This window comes from Panthera onca, chromosome D3 (genome assembly GCF_046562875.1).
Source record: "Panthera onca isolate mPanOnc1 chromosome D3, mPanOnc1 haplotype 2, whole genome shotgun sequence".
In the NCBI taxonomy this organism is placed as follows: domain Eukaryota; kingdom Metazoa; phylum Chordata; class Mammalia; order Carnivora; family Felidae; genus Panthera; species Panthera onca.
This window is the reverse complement of record NC_138350.1, coordinates 14,472,773-14,489,393: the sequence shown is the minus strand read 5'-3', so window position 1 is coordinate 14,489,393 and position 16,621 is coordinate 14,472,773. Positions and strand designations below refer to the sequence as shown.

The following is a 16,621-nucleotide window of genomic DNA, read 5'->3' as shown; positions in this document are numbered from 1 at the left end:
CTCTCTGAATCTCACCTGCTCTGCAGATTCGAGAAACGCAATGTGATACAAGTGTTCTTTAACCCAGTGAAACTGGAAATGTAATTTGTCAGGCCTCCGCTTGCAATTTTCACCCCTTTCTGGACTTCAGGAAAGACTGGTCGGAGATAAGCCTCGGAGTTTTGCGCACTGTAAATCTTTCTAAAACTACACTACAAGCGTCTTCCTCTCCAAATATAGTGACTTTACCGCCTACATTCTGCGTCCGTTCCCCCAAGCAGAGGTGAGGAAGGCCCCAAATAAGGGCACGCCTGGGTCGCATTTTCATGTCCTTGTACAAACCTGCCCGCCTGGTTTTTATACCTCACGTCCCTCCTTCTGCAGCTGCCAGTTGGGGTTCCTCCTCCATCACCCAAGAGAACAGGCTTTGTCTTTCCTCCTCTCTTCTTCCTCCTCCAGAGGTATTAATTAGCAAAAAGCAAGAAAGAAGAAGAAAGAGGAAAAGGAACAGGCTGACACCAGTGGAGGAGGAGAAATAATTAGCACCTATTAAATTTGGGGTATTAAAAATAAAATGGCGAGTAAGTGGAGGGTAGCCTGAACCCAGGAGCCGTGTGCAACCCTGGCCGAGTTAATTAAGCTCAGGGAGTCTCCATGGAAACCCAAGTTGGGCACATTTATGAACCTGCGTTAATTATATGGAAATCTCCACGCTGGAAAACCAGCGCTCCAAAAGGGCAGGAGGAGATGGGCTCCCGACGCCCTGATGCATTCCTGCAAGTCACGGCTTCCGGGGCTGCTAATGACAAACTGAGTTTCCTGCGGTTTCTCTCGTGGTTGCAAACTTTAAGCTCAGAAGTCTCTAGTTCTTCTTTGGTTGGCAAGGACTCATGCTCTGTGCCCCACCCCTGGCCACCCCAGTCCTCTCCTGCACTGCCCCTGGACCTCCTCATGATCCAGCAGCCAAAGGGTTAAGGAGTCTGGAGGCCTTGCCGTGCCGATTGCTAAACATTTTCGTATCATTGACCACCGTCCTCAGCTGTTACTAGACAGGAAAAGGGAGGCCCAGGCAGCTAGCTGAGGCTGCACGGCTACAAGGTGGTAGGTAGGTCTGGTATCTGACCCCAGGCTCCAGAGCTCCCCCTTCCTCCTCTTCTTCCTCCCCTTCTTTCTCCTCCTCTTCCCTCATTTCTTCTCTGTCAACAGCTTTATTGGGATGTAATTCACATACCACCCAGTTTACCCGTTTAAAGTGCACATTCTCATGGTGGTTTTAGTACATGTACTGATCTGTGCAACGGACACCACGGTCAAGGTTAGAACATTTTCATCAGCTCGGAAAGAAACTCTTTAGTTATCGCTCCATTATCCTACCGATCTCCCCAACCCCTGGACACCAGGAACCTATTTTCTGTCTCTAGAGATTTTCCTTTCCTGGAATTTCATATGAATGGATCACATGCTATGAGTACTTTTGGGTCTGGCTTTTGCAAGGCTCATCCATATTGTTGCATGGATCGGTACATCATTCCCTTTTTGTGGTCAAGTAATATTCCACTGTGTGCATATGCCCCATCTTGTTTGTCCCCCTGTCAGCTGATGGGCATTTGAGCAGAGCTCACATGTTGAACCGTACATCACATAAGCTTCGTGAAGGTCACGGTGAAGGGCACACCTGGGACTCAGATCTGGGTCTGCCTCCTGAGCTCCTGCTCACAGACATTAACATGGGGTGCTCGTTCCATATTAGTAAGGAAAGGTGCGAAGCTCCCATCTGTCAAATGTGGAGTTCAGCGGGGAATCCAGGATGCAGGATTATCATGTGGGGAAAGAAAGCCATGAGTGTTCCACAGAGGAATGAAGGGAAAGCTTGACAGCTCTTTCTGCAGAGGTAAAAGGCTGTTATGTGAAGGATGAGGGATGGAATTAATTCAGAGGGTGGGACCGTGGACCTATGTGGCCTCAGAGAAGCCACTTAACCTTTCTGTTCTTCAGTTTCCTCTTCTGTAAAATAGATGATAACAGTATCTACCCTTTAGGGTGTATGGAAGCTAAATTAGTTCATCTTGGGGCGCCTGGGTGGCTCAGTTGATTAAGTGTCTGACTCCTGATTTTTGGCTCAGGTCATGATCTCACCATCTTGAGACTGAGCCCCATGTTGGGCTCTGTGCCTACAGTGTGGAGCCTGCTTGGGATTCTCTCTCTGCCTGTCTCTCTGCCCTTCCCCCACTTGCTTGCTCTCTCTCAAAATAAATAAATTTTAAAAATTAGTTACTCTTTGTGAAAGTAGTTAGAACAGTGCCTGGCACATGACACACACAATAGAAGTGTTTGCCATCACTTCTATTATTACCTACGAGACACCTTCTGGGGTGGCCCCCCTTGATCCTACAGGGATCCTGTGGGTGCCTGAAGGCTGGATTTCTTGTGAGAAACAAACATGATGCCCACTGGCCTTGCTGTGGACCTCAGTTTTCCTATCCATCAAACTAGGAGAATGGGCACATGCATTCTGGGAATGTTACAATTCTCTCTGACTGCTTGGATTTCCTCTTGGAGCATCACCCTTCCCCTCCATCCCCAGAGCACAATTTCTCTGTCTCCATGGGAGTGGGGTTTCTCAGGCCTTCCAGCAGGGAGTGTCTGTCATCTTGTGTCCCAGCTGTGCTCTCTCTCCTCTATGAGGTGTGGATCCTGGATAAAGCAAAGGTTTAAAATCAAGGGCTTTGGTGAAAAGCAGAAGGGGCTTCTGGTTTCATACTCTGGACCAAGTCATTAAATGTCTATGTCCTCAGTTTTCTTTCCTCTAAAATGGGGATAATAGGATCACATCCCTTCTATGTTTGTTTGGGGATGAAATGAATGAGTTCATGCAAAACACCTCAATGCAGTTTGCATATAGCAGGTAAACTCTCAGTGTGTCTTAGCCACTTCTATTACTGGGGGGCTGGGATGCCAGGTGGGAGGCACGGTTTGTTAAAAATATTTTTTCTTTAACGTTTGTTTATTTTTGAGAGACAGAGACAGAGCATGAGCGGGGAAGGGGCAGAAAGAGAAGGAGACACAGAATCTGAAGCAGGCTCCAGGCTCCAAGCTGTCAGCACAGAGCTCGACGCGGGGCTCAAACTAGTGGACCAGTGATCATGCCCTGAGCTGAAGTCGGACGCTCAAACCACTGAGCCACCCAGGCACCCTGAGGCATGGTTCTTTTAAACACTGCAGTGTCGGCCCCAATGCCCTTCCCTTATTAAGCAGGCTGCAATTTGTGAATTTACTGGAGAGAGACCGTCTCTGATCTCCATCGGCTGTTAGGCCCCCGCCTGTCTGTTTCCCAAGAAAGTCAGCCTCTGCTAGTATTCTAATCACATCTCCCAGTTAATACCACATATTTCTATGTGAAAAGGGGACAAATTACATGCAGGCAACACCAAAAATGAAAGCTCCCAGTGACACTTTCATTGTCCAGGCAGCGTTCTCTGCTCACTGCTTCTAAGAATATAAATTAATTGTCAATACCATTTTATTCCACTTTGGTTAACTGATAGATTTCTCTGCCCTTTAGTTTGTAAACACCTCTTGGTGTTTCTCTGATCCCACTTTTTTCTAGCTCTTTCCTCTGACCCAACACACACACACACACACACACACACACACACACACACACACACAGGCACCATCACCACCACCAAAGTCTACACTTATATAATGCGACATTGTGGGGCAGAATGGATAGGATTTGATAAATATGGCAGTGATGTTTGTTTTTAAGCAATTAAGTAAATACAAATGAGGAAATACAAACAATATGCTAAAGATTTTTTTCTTAGACATTTATTTACTTAATAAATATGTATATATTTTTTAGTGTCCATGGGTCTTTCTCTAATCTACTCCTGTCTCTCCATCTTCCCTGCACTCAGTCTAACCAGGGTTGATCTCAGGTCAGGAGGGAAGCATGAGCGTTGGAGCCAGACGGAGCTGGATTTGAATCCTGGTTTACCACTGACTTGTCATCTGGGACAAGTTATCTCATTTCCCTGAATCTCAGTCTCCTCGTTGGTAAAATGGCACTCAGATACTTCCCACAGTTGTTCCGGAGATTAAATGAAATAATATATTTTTTTAAATGTCTATCGCAGTGCCTCTGTCACTGTGTAGATTTCAGTGATGCACCACTAATTGCGTTGGCCTTCCGTGTACACTGAGTGTTCTTTTACACCCCAGACCCTGCCTCAAAGTTCACTGTGTTCCCCCTCCACCCCCACCATCCTTGATTCTCATCTCAAATGTTTCTCCAGGGAGGTTTTCCTGAAGTCCTGGACTAAACTAGGTGTTCTTGACGTTTGCTTTGTGGCAGCCTACTTTTGCCTTTCTGCAACACTCATCATGCTTGAGATCACTCGCCCCACCCAGATCTGTCCTCTAGGCTGAAGCTTACACAAGGGCCAGGACTCTGCTCTGTTCACCAGGATGGGCGTCAGTTACGAGATGCACTAGCAAATTACTCATAGCATTGCAGATTTCAAAAAGGAAGAAAAACTGGAACCAACTCAGATGTCCATCAACAAGAGAGTGGATACACTTTGATACTTTCATACAATGGAATACAATTCAACAATGACAAGGGGAAAACTACTGGTATATCCAACAACATGGCTGAGTGTCAAAGACATGTTGACTAAAGAAAAGCTAGAGATAGAAGACTATGTATTTTATGATTAAATTCATAGGGAAATTGAGAGCAGGCAAAAGTCATCTACAGTGATAAGGTATATCAGTGGCTGCCTGGGACTGAGGTGGGAGGAAGGGCTTGAGTCCAGTGTGGCAGGAGGGACTTTTCCCAGATGATAGAACTGCTCTCTGTTTGAACTGGGGTGGTGGGTGGTCATGTGGTTGCCTACGTTTGTCAAATCTCGTTGAACTGTAGACTTAAAATGTTTGCATTTTATTGTACGTTCATTATACTCCGACAAGTTGATTAAGAAATAAATGAAGCAAAAAACGCAAAGGGAAAAATGGAAGGAAAGAAAAAATGGACAAACAAAAAAACGAGTGAAGGAAGGAAAAAGGGCAGCAAGCTTGAATTTTCCCCAGTAAGAGGTTGACTTCAGTTTCTGAGCTGATGCGCCAGTTAGTGGAAACTGATTGTTCTCACTGCAACAAGAAGATAAAAGGATAAATGACAAAAATAATATTTTCAAAGACCCTGAAAAGCTGTGGAAATGAAAGAAGAGGAGATGGACTAAAATTCCAGAGAGGGAAGCCTTCTTTCTAGAAATTATAAAAGCGATCAGACAATGGAATGACATCGTTAGGGCCCTAAAAAGCAAAAACAAAAATCCTTCCCACCTCTAGTTCTGTAGCCAATAAAAATATCCTTCAAAAATGACAGCAAAATAATGGCTTTACAAACACACAAAAGCTGAGGGAATTTGTCACCAGCAATCCTGCACCACAAGAAATACTAAAGCAAGTCTCTAGGCTGGAGGAAATTGACCTCAGATGGAAATAAGGATCCACAGGAAATAATAGAGACCAGAAAGAGTAGATGCATGTTCACATTGGTTAGAAGATGGACTGTTTAAAGCAATATTAATAACTATGTCTTGTGGCTTTATATAAATATAGAAAAAAGCAACCATTATAATACAAAAACGTTGATAAATTAGACTTCATTAAGAATGCTTGCTCATAGTGGGTAGGCACCATTAAAAACATAAGAAGAGCCTATGGAGATTTATACATACATGTGGCAAAAGACTCATATCCAGGATATATAAAGAATTCCTACAAATCAATAATAAAAAGACAAATAACCCATTGAAAAAAAAAAAGAGAGAGAAAACTCAGGTAGTTTACAAAAGAAGAATCCAAATGGCCAGTCAACACATAAGAAAAGATGGTCAACATCATTACTCATCAGGGAAATGTAAACTGAAGACATAGTCAGCTCTCACTACCCATCTACCAGAAAGGCTAAAATTAAAAAGGCTGTTTCGATGAGGATGTGGAGGACCTGGAACTCTCCTACATGGCTGACACTTGGAATGTTGGTGATTTCTGATAAAACTAAGTATACCCCTATTCTGTGACCCAGCAATGCCTGCAAGAATTTGGAACCATTAATATATGGTTTTATTATATGGAACATATAATATATGTTCACATGAAAGATGTAAAGGAATGTCCAAGCAGGTTTATTCATAATAGCCCCAAACTGGAACCACCCTATATGTCCATCAATGGTACAGCATTTAAATAAGTTATAGTGTACGCAAACAATGAAACATTACCCACCAATAAAAAAAAGAATGAACCACTGATAAATTTCACAGGTGTAATGGTAGCAAAAGCAGTCAGAAGTAAGAGAGAACATGCCCTATGGTTTCATGATATGATGTCCAAGAATGGGCAAAACCAATCTCTGGTGAAAGAAGTTAGGAGAGCCGTTGCTTCTGAGTGAGGGCAGCATTGATAAGGAAGAGACTTGAGGGAATCTTCTGGGATGATGGGCACATTTCCTATCTTGATTGAGGTGGTGGTTACACAGGCATATAGATAGGTAAAATTTAACTGAGCTGCAATTTAAGATTTGAACAGTTTACTGCATGTAATTTATACCTCAACAAATAAAATAAAATACCCCCCCACTTTTACCCTTCTCATATATTTTTTTAAGTAAGGCCTTTTTTTTTAAAGTAAGCTCTACACCCAGTGTAGGGCTCGAAGAACTCACGACTCCCCCAAGATCAAGAGTAGCATTCTTTTACCAACTGAGCCAGCCAGGCACCCAACCTCCAAATCTTTATTAAATAAAGGCAAATTACACACACACACACACACACACACACACACACACACACGTAGATAAATATACAGACATAGATATACAGAAATTTTAACAAATACGGGATTATAATCCTGGCCACTGTTCATGTGTGTTTTCCCAGGACAATCTCCAATTATATATGTTGTCCCAGTGTAATTAATTATATCCCCTCCTTTCACCCTGATAAGTTCCAGTTTGGACAAGAAATCACATGGTCACACTCATTGAAATGTACATACAGCACTCACCTTTGCCCTCCACCAAACTATATATATACACATAATGGCCATCTTTCCATGTCTGTACATATGGATCTACTTTATTTGTTTTAGTGGCTGCATAATATTCCATAGCATGCATGTACATGACCTTATTTGACTCTCCTATCGATGCAGATTTTAGCTTGTCCTCAGTTTTAAAAATAATACTGATGCTGTTGGAGTAGACATGTTCTGTTTTTTGCCTTTTCAGCATTTGGGTTGCCTTCTTTGGATCAAAGCATCTGGATTTTCTTCTCAAGAACTTACCCTTCCCCCACTCTCAGTGCCTGAGGTTCAGGTGTCGGTGACCCCAGTTCTGTCAACTCCAGGGGTGGGCAATATCCAAGTGGATAATTCAGGGATGGGACTCTTGATGGTTCATTTTGGAAAGAGAAGCTTCTTTTTTCCTTCTGTTATTAAGCCAGAAGGATTTGAGCCTGGAGCTGCTGATGGCCATTTTGACACACAATGGAGAGCTTTTGCATTAGAATAAAATCAGCCTGGATGGAAATGAGGCCAGTGAATATATGAGGCAGATTCCTGATGACTTTGTGTGTAAGCTCCCAGATCCTGCTCAATCCCCTAAAGCCATATTCTCTAGAGTTTTCTGTAATGTGAATCTCTAATACCTCTTCACCTTCTTGTTTGCTTGTGCAAGTTTGAGGAGGTTTTTTTGTCACTGGCAACCACAATATTTCTGACAAAATATAACCATGATAAGCATCTTTTGTGTGTGTGTGTGTGTGTACGTGTGTGTATACTCAAGAACATATACATTTCTTGAACATATGCATATACCTATATTCAAGAATGTATGCATATTTTAAATATTTTTTGTATACATATTTTGATTGTATGTATATTTTTTCATTTTAAATATTCGTTGATTTATTTTTGAGAGAGAGGGTGCAAGTCAGGGAGGGACAGAAAAAGAGGGAGAGAGAGAATCCCAAAAAAGGCTCCAGGCTGACAGTATGGAGCCAGATGTGGGGCTTGATCTCACAAACCTGTGAGATCACGATCTGAGCCTAAATCAAGAGTCGGCCACTTAATCCACTGAGCTACCCAGGTGCCCCTACTTGTAGGTATTCTTGAGAACAGTACTTATAGGAACATTTTTGTGTGGTCAGTACCTAAAAGTGAAATGGCTAAATAAAGAATCTTAATGTATTTAAAACCATGCTCCAAAAATGTACAGATTGTCACTCCCGCCCTCACTGTTCGAAAGTGCCAGTTTCCCCCACACCTGGCAGTGGATCCTAGATGTATATCTTATACTTCAATAAAAGGTGGTTTTCTTTTAAAGTATTTGGGTGAGAATAAAACGATTTTGGAAAAAATTTAATAGTGGGAAAGACTTCAGAACACACAGGTGAATGCTAGAAACTCCAAAATTGGTCCTGACACAAGATATTGCAACTGCGAGAGGCCAGTTCTTCAGGCCTTTGTTACAAACCCACGGTGAAGCATCTGATATAATTGCCATTTGCATTGCCAGGAATTTAATCTCTGGACAGACACAGGAATAAAGTGAAAAATGGACCAGAAACCAACAAAGGAGGAAACTTTGGGGAAAGTTGACCACAGTGTATGTATCTTGGGGGTGATATTGTACTGTGAAGGAAGAGAATTCTGGTCATGTTCTGCACTAGACTTTAGAGAGAGATGTTCTAAAAAATCTGATGAAAAGGTTCATAGGGACTCGTGGCCAAAGGCTCTTTTAGAAAGAAACATGGCGCTAGATGGGTGGGGGGGACTCCGGAAAATGAATTTTGAATGAAATGAAAAAGAAAGAATGAATAGGAGTGAAATGAAATGAATAAGTAAGCAAAGTTCTGATAACCAAGCAAGGGGGCAGCGTTTAAGGAAACCTAGTCTTCTATAAAGCACCAGTGAGCTAGAGAGTCAAAGAAATTTCACCAAAGATGGCAGGGAGGGCACATTCCCGGAAGTGGACAGACTTCTAGAATATTGCCAGAAAAGCTAAAGGCCAGAATGAGTGGAAACGTAAAAATGTATATATACCAAGAGCAATACATTTTAAAATAGGATTTGTATTGTTCAGAGCAAGCGGATGTACAAGGAGATAATAGGTCGTCTCCTTGGGGCAGATCTCGAAGTAATTTATTCAACAAATATTTATTGTCTTCCACGAGGCTGGCACATAACAGATGTGCTGCAAATAGTTGTTGAATGAATCGGTCAATTCAAAGAGTATTAATGGCGGTCCCTGCTTCAGTGACCCTCTCTGTTGGTGGCGACACGAGGCTCATGAGCAGATGTGAGATAGGAGCTATGACTGTGGAGTTGGGGAGGGAGGAGACAAGGGAGACAGCCAGAGGAAGCTTCCTGAAGCAAAGAAGTTCCTAATCTGTCTTTGTTTTTTGTTTTTTTTTAAACGTTTTACTTATTTTTTAAAGAGAGAGACACACACATAAGAGTGTGAGTGGGGGAGGGGCAGAGAGAGAGGGAGACACAGAATCCAAAGCAGGCTCCAGACTCTGAGCTATCAGCACAGAGCCTGATGCAGGGCTCGAACTCACGAGCTGTGAGATCATGACCTGAGCTGAAGTCGGACGCTTAACCAACTGAGCCACCCAGGCACCCCTGTCGTGTTTTAATAAGCCCTGAGTATCTGCCTGGACCCACTCAGCATTTTTATCAGCAACTAGGAAGATAATATAGATCAGACCACATCTAAGTACTACACCCACCTCTGGTCAGCCCTCTCCCAGGGAGACCAGGATACTCTGGCTACCTAATTATCAGGATCCTAAATATAGGGACTGCCTGTATTCCCATTTTGCCAATAACAAAACTGAGGCTTGGAGCAAAAGGTGATTTGCCCAAGTCATACAGCTGGGCAGTAGCAGACTGGGGCTCATCCTACGTCAGGCAGACTCCAGAGCCAGCAATGTTACAATCACATTTCTCCTGCTTTAGATAGACAACTGGATAGATGCCCTTTGAGCTTTCTCTAGGACTCTGTGGTTCTAAGTGATAGCTCCTCATCTTTAAAATTTCTCAGAACTAGGGGATCTGTTGGTCTGGATTGTTCTGCTTCCTGAACCTATAGAAGGAATTCTTTGGCCTGGGTTCTGTTGGCCTGAAATCTACCTCTGTGTGAAAACAAAGACGATGTCTGAGTGCTTGGTGACCCTGACTGAATCAGCAGCAACAGCCCGCTGGTAAATTCACGCTTTCCACACGGCTGTACCGTTTCTGCCTTGAACCTGCTGGGCCTTTGTGTCATCTATTCATTTTTTAAAATTCATTTGGGGCCAATAATATGCTTTGTTGAGATCCAGGCTTTGTAAAATGAAGGAATTAGCTGCGATGACATCGCGTGGTCTATATTAATGAGTTATAACTGGATATCAAGTTCATTATCAAAACAAACCCCCTATTTGCCTGAAGCCCTGTGCTCTGTGTCTAGCTGGAAAGAAAGCTCCTTTTTCTTTGTTAACGCAGAAAAGCCAAGCTTCAGAAAACGGTGATTTATGCTGAAAAAGCCCTACACACCCTTAACCGACACAGCATGAATTGTGGTCCTGTCATTTACAGCTGGAGACACCCTCATACTCTTCTGCTTTCGGTTTAAAACATTACCTGGGCCGCTCTGTTATCAATCTTATCCAACGATCTATTTACCTAAAGTACACAATTACAGAACAAGTTCCATTACAATCCCTGCAATCCAGGGCTGACGAAAGAACATTAACGAAACCGTGAGTCGGCAGGCTTGGATGGGTTAGCAATTGGTCTGAAATGCTGCCTTCCCCTGGTATCCAAGTGGCCAGGCTGTCTAGGGCTTTTCTCCCCCCTCCCCTCTCTTTTTAAGTTTATGTATTTTGAGAGAGAGAGAAAGAGAGAGCACACATGAATTGAGGTGGGGAGGGAAGGGCCAGAGAGAGGGGGAGAGAGAATCCCAAGCAGGCTCCAAATTGTCAGCACAGAGCCCCACGCGGGGCTCGAGCTCACGAACCATGAGATCTTGACCTGAGCCGAAGTCGGATGCTTAACCAACTGAGCCACCCAAGCGCCCCTCTTTTTCTCTTTTTAAACACATGAAATTGTTATAAGAATTAACAAAGCTAAAAGGAAGCATAGGAAGAGCTAACAAATATTGTGTCAGTGTTACGATACAAAGAAGAGAGTGAGGGAAGAGGACGGGGGTGGGTAGAGAGAGACAGAGACCCACAGCTTCCAAACTTGCAGAGAAATAACTACTTTCTGGGGAGTGGCGGTTTTTGATTTTCTCTGAATTGGGGCTGGCTGCTTCGGGGGGTATCTGACCTCTGACCACCATCCCCGCCCCTTCATTGAGGGCCCTACCTTGGATTAAATTCGGGTCCTTTAGGTGCCAGACGTGGCTATCATCCTTCACAGGCAAGCAAGGAACAATAGAGTCTGGCTTCCTTTCAAGTCAGTTTGCAGTAGGACCATGTTCTAATATCAAAAAGGAAGAAAAAGGACACTTTGTTTTGTGAGTAACCATGAGACGGCTGCATTTGATGTGACTTCTGTGGGCAATGTGACATTCTCCCCCAGGAAGCTCCTGTAACTTCTGATGAACCCAGAAAGACTTTGGTGACAAGGAGGATGGGCTGTAGCAGTGTGGTCTGGAACTGAATTTGGAGACTTGAGGATGAAGCCAGGTCCCCATCCCAGTGGATATTAATAGCTCTGGGCCTGCAGCGGAGAGGACAAAACGGGCTTTGGAGCAAGACTGGCCTGGGTTTGAGTCTCAGCCTCTCGATCACCCGAGTCACCTTTTGTTGTCTGAGCCTCCTCATTTTTCTTACCTGTGAAACGGAGGTGGTAACACTTCCCTCTCAGGCTTGCCGTATGACCTCAAGATAATGTTTGCAAATTGCCTGGCACATTGTGAACCCTCAGTACCTGGCAGGATAGCAAGATGGACTAACAGGTAGGATAGTATAGGCCGGGGGGCTGAGATACCTTGGGCATCACACTCCAAATGAAAGAGAGAAAGACCACCGTGAAGGAATCTTTGAGGTAGCTGTGGGAGAATGGGTCCCTCGATCCTTATCCACTTTGAGAATGTAAAAGCAGAGAGTGGAAAGGGAGAGAGGGATTTCTGGAAGGGATTTCTTCAACAACACATGCTGGGATGCTTTGAATCCTGACCCCAAAGGGAGGAGGATGCGTCATCTTTCACTTCAAACCCAAATGAGCAATTGGTGGGAATGCTCAGGAGCTTAGAGTGTAGATTCCCTGCAGGTGGGGGACTGGCGGGCTGGTCCCTGGCCCTTTCCTGGAAAATCCCAAGGACAGAGGCAGGCTAGGGAGTGCTCCTGGGACTGGGGCTGGGTTAGCAAGTGGTGCTTGTTTTTGATGGTGTGTCAAGCGTGCGTGAAACCGGAGCACCAGATGGGACACCCCAGGCAGGAATATCACCCTGGGGTTCTGCTGACAATAATTCCCACCAGAAGCCCAGGAGACTCCGGGGTCAGGAGTCCAGGTGGAGCAGACTACTGGTAAACTGGAATCTGAAGGGAGTGCCTCCAATAGACCATGGGTGGAGAGCTGGAATCATTTAGAAGGCTGCAGTAAAGAACTTCCAAAGAGCCAGCAGAAGTGCCTACAGGAGAAAAGAACCAGCTTTAGACACCTGCTAGGTCCTAGAAAGAATCCCTGTGAGATCTTTCCCATGCTCCCTACTTTTCCTCCCAGCCAACACAGAATGCTAAGGGGAGAGGGGCACCTCTGTGGGTAAAGGAAGGGGCATGCTTCACACTGTCCTCCCTGGGGGCAGGTGGCCTGCAGGAAGCCGTCCAAAGCCATCCTTAACAGGCAGGAGAGGAAGCACACTCTTCTCCTTGAAGGAAGGTTGAAGTGTTGCTTAATACATTAATACCTAGAATCCATGCCTTTAATTTCTGAATCATGACTGTGTCTTGTGGCTTGGAGAGACCACGATGCTGGCTACCTCCCAAGGGCAAGCAGAAAAGGCATTGGAAACATCGTCTTTATGCCGGGGCTGGAGAAAAGCTTCCCCTGTTGAAAATCGTTGGGCAGGGGTGGGGAGGTGCAAAAATAACTTCGTGTTTTGATTAGATCCCAAGCTTCATTCAATGGACAGGTTGCTCTCGTAATGCTGGCATTACAAAAGATGGGGCGGAGGCTTTGTGAGGGTTTTGGCAGTGGGATGGGGAGACGGGAGAGCTCAGTACAGTGCATGTTAGTTGCTGACTTCAAGGACTTCTAGGGTGACTGGAGCATCCTTGAAACACCCCCTGGACTTTGACCTTGCCCGATGAGGACAAACTAGAAGTGAGAAGCCTGTGAGATGCAGTCAGTATTTTTTCTACTTCCCCAAAGCCCCTCCACGTAGGTGGTTTTCCTTCTTCAATGCTCTTCTTTTGAGAATGGGGACGTATTTTCCCTCAACCCATCCACCCTCAGAAAAAGTCAGGCTTATTTTACAAAGTAATACATAATGGTTAAGAATAGGGGCTTTGCAGTCTGACCCGACTTGGGTTCCAATAGCTGATGGACCACTAGCCGTGGGACTCTGGCCAAGTTACTTAACTTCTCTTAGCCTCAGTTTGCTCACCTGCACAATGGGGTAAGTAGTGCCCACCTCTTAGCATTGTTGAGTGGATGGGATTGGATAATTCACATAAGAACTTGGCATGGAGCATGACACATAGGAAGCACTCAACCAGTAATGTCATTGGTTATTGGTTATTATTTCTATTATTATCATCACAACTATATAATGTGCCATTTGTTTAATTTTAAAACATCACTGTCATTTTTAACCCCATGGAGGATACAAAAACATACTTCAATTTTGCTATCCCCAAGACAACCTTGAAAAAAAATGATTCATGAGGAGGTAGATTTCTTTCTCAATATGACATCATCAAACACACACACACACACTGACGTTGCCATTACACACAACAGAATATGGGGGCAGTTGGGATGTACAGAAGGCACCAAAAGGTTGAATGGTATTAATCATAAATCAACCTCAGCTATTATTCTGGACCCAGTTTTTATGGACATATCTTGAATCTTCACAAGATTTGATCACATTTAAAAAAAGGTAGCATCAGAGAAGTGAAGCAGATAGCCTAAGGTCACAGAGCAGGCGAGCAGCAGCAGGCTTTAAGTCCTGGATAATTCATGGCCCAGGTGCTAAGTCAGTCATGCTGAGATACAAGTTTGTCTGGGGAAGTCAAGAATTGCCCTTTATTGAGACAATTTAAATCTCAAGCCCTGGCGCTGCAGTAAAGGGGGACAAGGAGGGTGATTTGTTGGTTTGAGGCATGAAGGGAAAAGGTGAAGAGGGCTAGTTAAGGCTAAAGAATCATCCAAGCTGCCTACTGTACTTCCCATGGACCCTGCAGAGAATGCTCCCCATGCCCACCATTTTTCCATTCCATTTCCATCCCTAGGCAGATGCCACATTCATAGCTCAAATTCCTCGGTACCTGTCAACAAGCTTTGCTTCCTGAGTTTTGAAAGGCCTCTTGTAAAAGGTCTAAAAATATCGAAGAAGCAGTTTGATTAGTAGAAGATGGGATCAGCTAATAAGCAATAACAACACAGGCAACAGTCAGGCGCTAATTGCCTTGTGGGCATTTTCTTCAAGGGCCCTCGGAAATGCAACATTTTAGTCATGTTACTCTTTTGGCTGCCTTTTCCTGAATGCATAAAGACGATCATCGTGAGAGTCATCGTTTTTGGAAATGTCAGTATTTAAATGTTTTAATCCTTGATATTTGGGAGCCAATGGCTTTGATCCCCAAGTGGAAATATGAAAAGATAGCATTTAATGAGCACTTACTAAAAAAGGGGCTTACGACATAGCCGGGGGCTTTTCTGAGCATTACCCCATTGAGGCTCCCAACAACCCTACAAAACAGGAACTGTTGTTATTTCCACACGTGAGAAAAGGAAACTGAGCCACCAGAGTGTAACTTGTCCAAGGTCACACACATAGCAAGTACTAGAATGGTATCCGTATTTGTGAGACGCACACACACATGCTAGGGACTAAAACATTTGTGGCCCTTGTCCAAATGGATTTACAGTTACCTGAGGGAATCCAGGTACTCAGTACCTGGAATTATCCTTGATCTTGACACTAAAGAATACTGAACTTCCATCCATTGTCAGGCATTGCAGTAGTCTCTGGGGATGGAATTGTGAGCAAGGCATGGTCCTTTCCCTCACAAAGCTCCAAGTGTCGTGGTGGGGTTGAACAAATAAACAGGCAATTATGATGCAGAGTTTTTTGGGTTTTTTTTTTGTAGAAAATAAAAAATTCAGTGGGTCAGAGCTTGGATTCAGACTGAATCCATTTAACTAGATATTTGCCCAAATTATTCAACCCAATTAAGCTGTTTACGATTATCAACATCTCAGCCACCTACAACCCAGAACCTCATTCCTCATTAGCTGGGCCTGTTGTCCATTCTAGCAGGTCTTGGAAGTGTATTGACCCAGGATCAAAATATGCCTTTCTTAGAAATGTGGCTTTAATTAGAAATGGCTTGTAAATCTTCATCGAAATAAACATTATTTAGAAAGAAGAGCCTCAGCCACATACAGGGATCCCCCCCCAACCCCCCCCCCCCCCCCCCCGCCGCCCCAACTCCATCCTTCGCTGTGTTTCTCTTCCAGAAAAGCTCACTAGCATATTTTAGCAAGAGCTCAAGAAAATGCAAATGTCCTTGTCTGTGGTCACGGGCACAGTCACATTCTTGTTTGCATTGCCTACAGCTAAAATTGTCACTTTCCTTTTTTTCTGTCAGATACTTCTGAATATACTCTTCATAAAAAAGAACCAACAGATGCCCCTTTTGGAGAGATATTTGTTTACTTACTGCTCATTGTTACTGCAGTCAACAGGCTTATCTTAAGAGCACAGGGTCTCTCCAGTTCATCAGTCCTGAATTCAAATCCTAATGACACCAACTACTTTTCTGGGTGTCTTGGAGCAAATTACAAAACCTTTCCACACCTCAGTTTCCTTCTCTTTACAAATAAGGGTAATGATGGCATCTGCCCATGACATGAGGGATTATTTTAATAACTTATGCTAAGAACCTGATGCACTTCAAATGCTCAGTAAGTGGGAGCCATTATTTGCTCCCTAGAGTCCCATGGAAGGAGGGAGACCTAAAACTGGGAGGTTAGATTTCCTGGTTCTGTAGATGAATGTGAAGAAACCAGAGAGGTTAAGTGATTTGACCAGGTAGTGGGAAGAGCTGGGATCGGAAGCCAGCCATGCCCGTCCCACCACTGTCCAGAGCTCTGGAAACATCTTGTCATGGAAGACCGGGGGGGAAAGGGTAGGGGACATTTTAGAAGGAGGAAGAAGATAAAGGAGATGGTACATTCAAAAACCAGTTTGGCTTCTGAGTAGGGGCCACATAATGAGAGCTGAGGAAGGGAAAGTTGGCAGGGACCTGATCCTGCAGAACCTTTTAAACGCCATTATAGATATTAATCTTCATTTTAAGCGCATTGGAGGGCCACTTGATTGTTCTATCGAGTGGAGTGGCAATATCAT

General features: G+C 44.0%; 1 protein-coding gene across 3 annotated transcripts in view; it reads right to left on the bottom strand.

Moving 5' to 3' along the window:
• Positions 1 to 16,621, bottom strand: part of CCDC60 (coiled-coil domain containing 60) — a 162,776-nt gene that overhangs the window by 137,065 nt on the left and 9,090 nt on the right. Inside the window, exon 2 of one of the 3 annotated variants that reach the window (XM_078435729.2) lies at positions 11,404 to 11,517. The exons of the other annotated variants lie outside the window; for them this stretch is intronic. The gene's annotated coding sequence lies outside the window, so the exon portion shown is untranslated. The remainder of the gene's footprint in view (positions 1 to 11,403; positions 11,518 to 16,621) is intronic. 3 annotated transcript variants of the gene reach the window in all.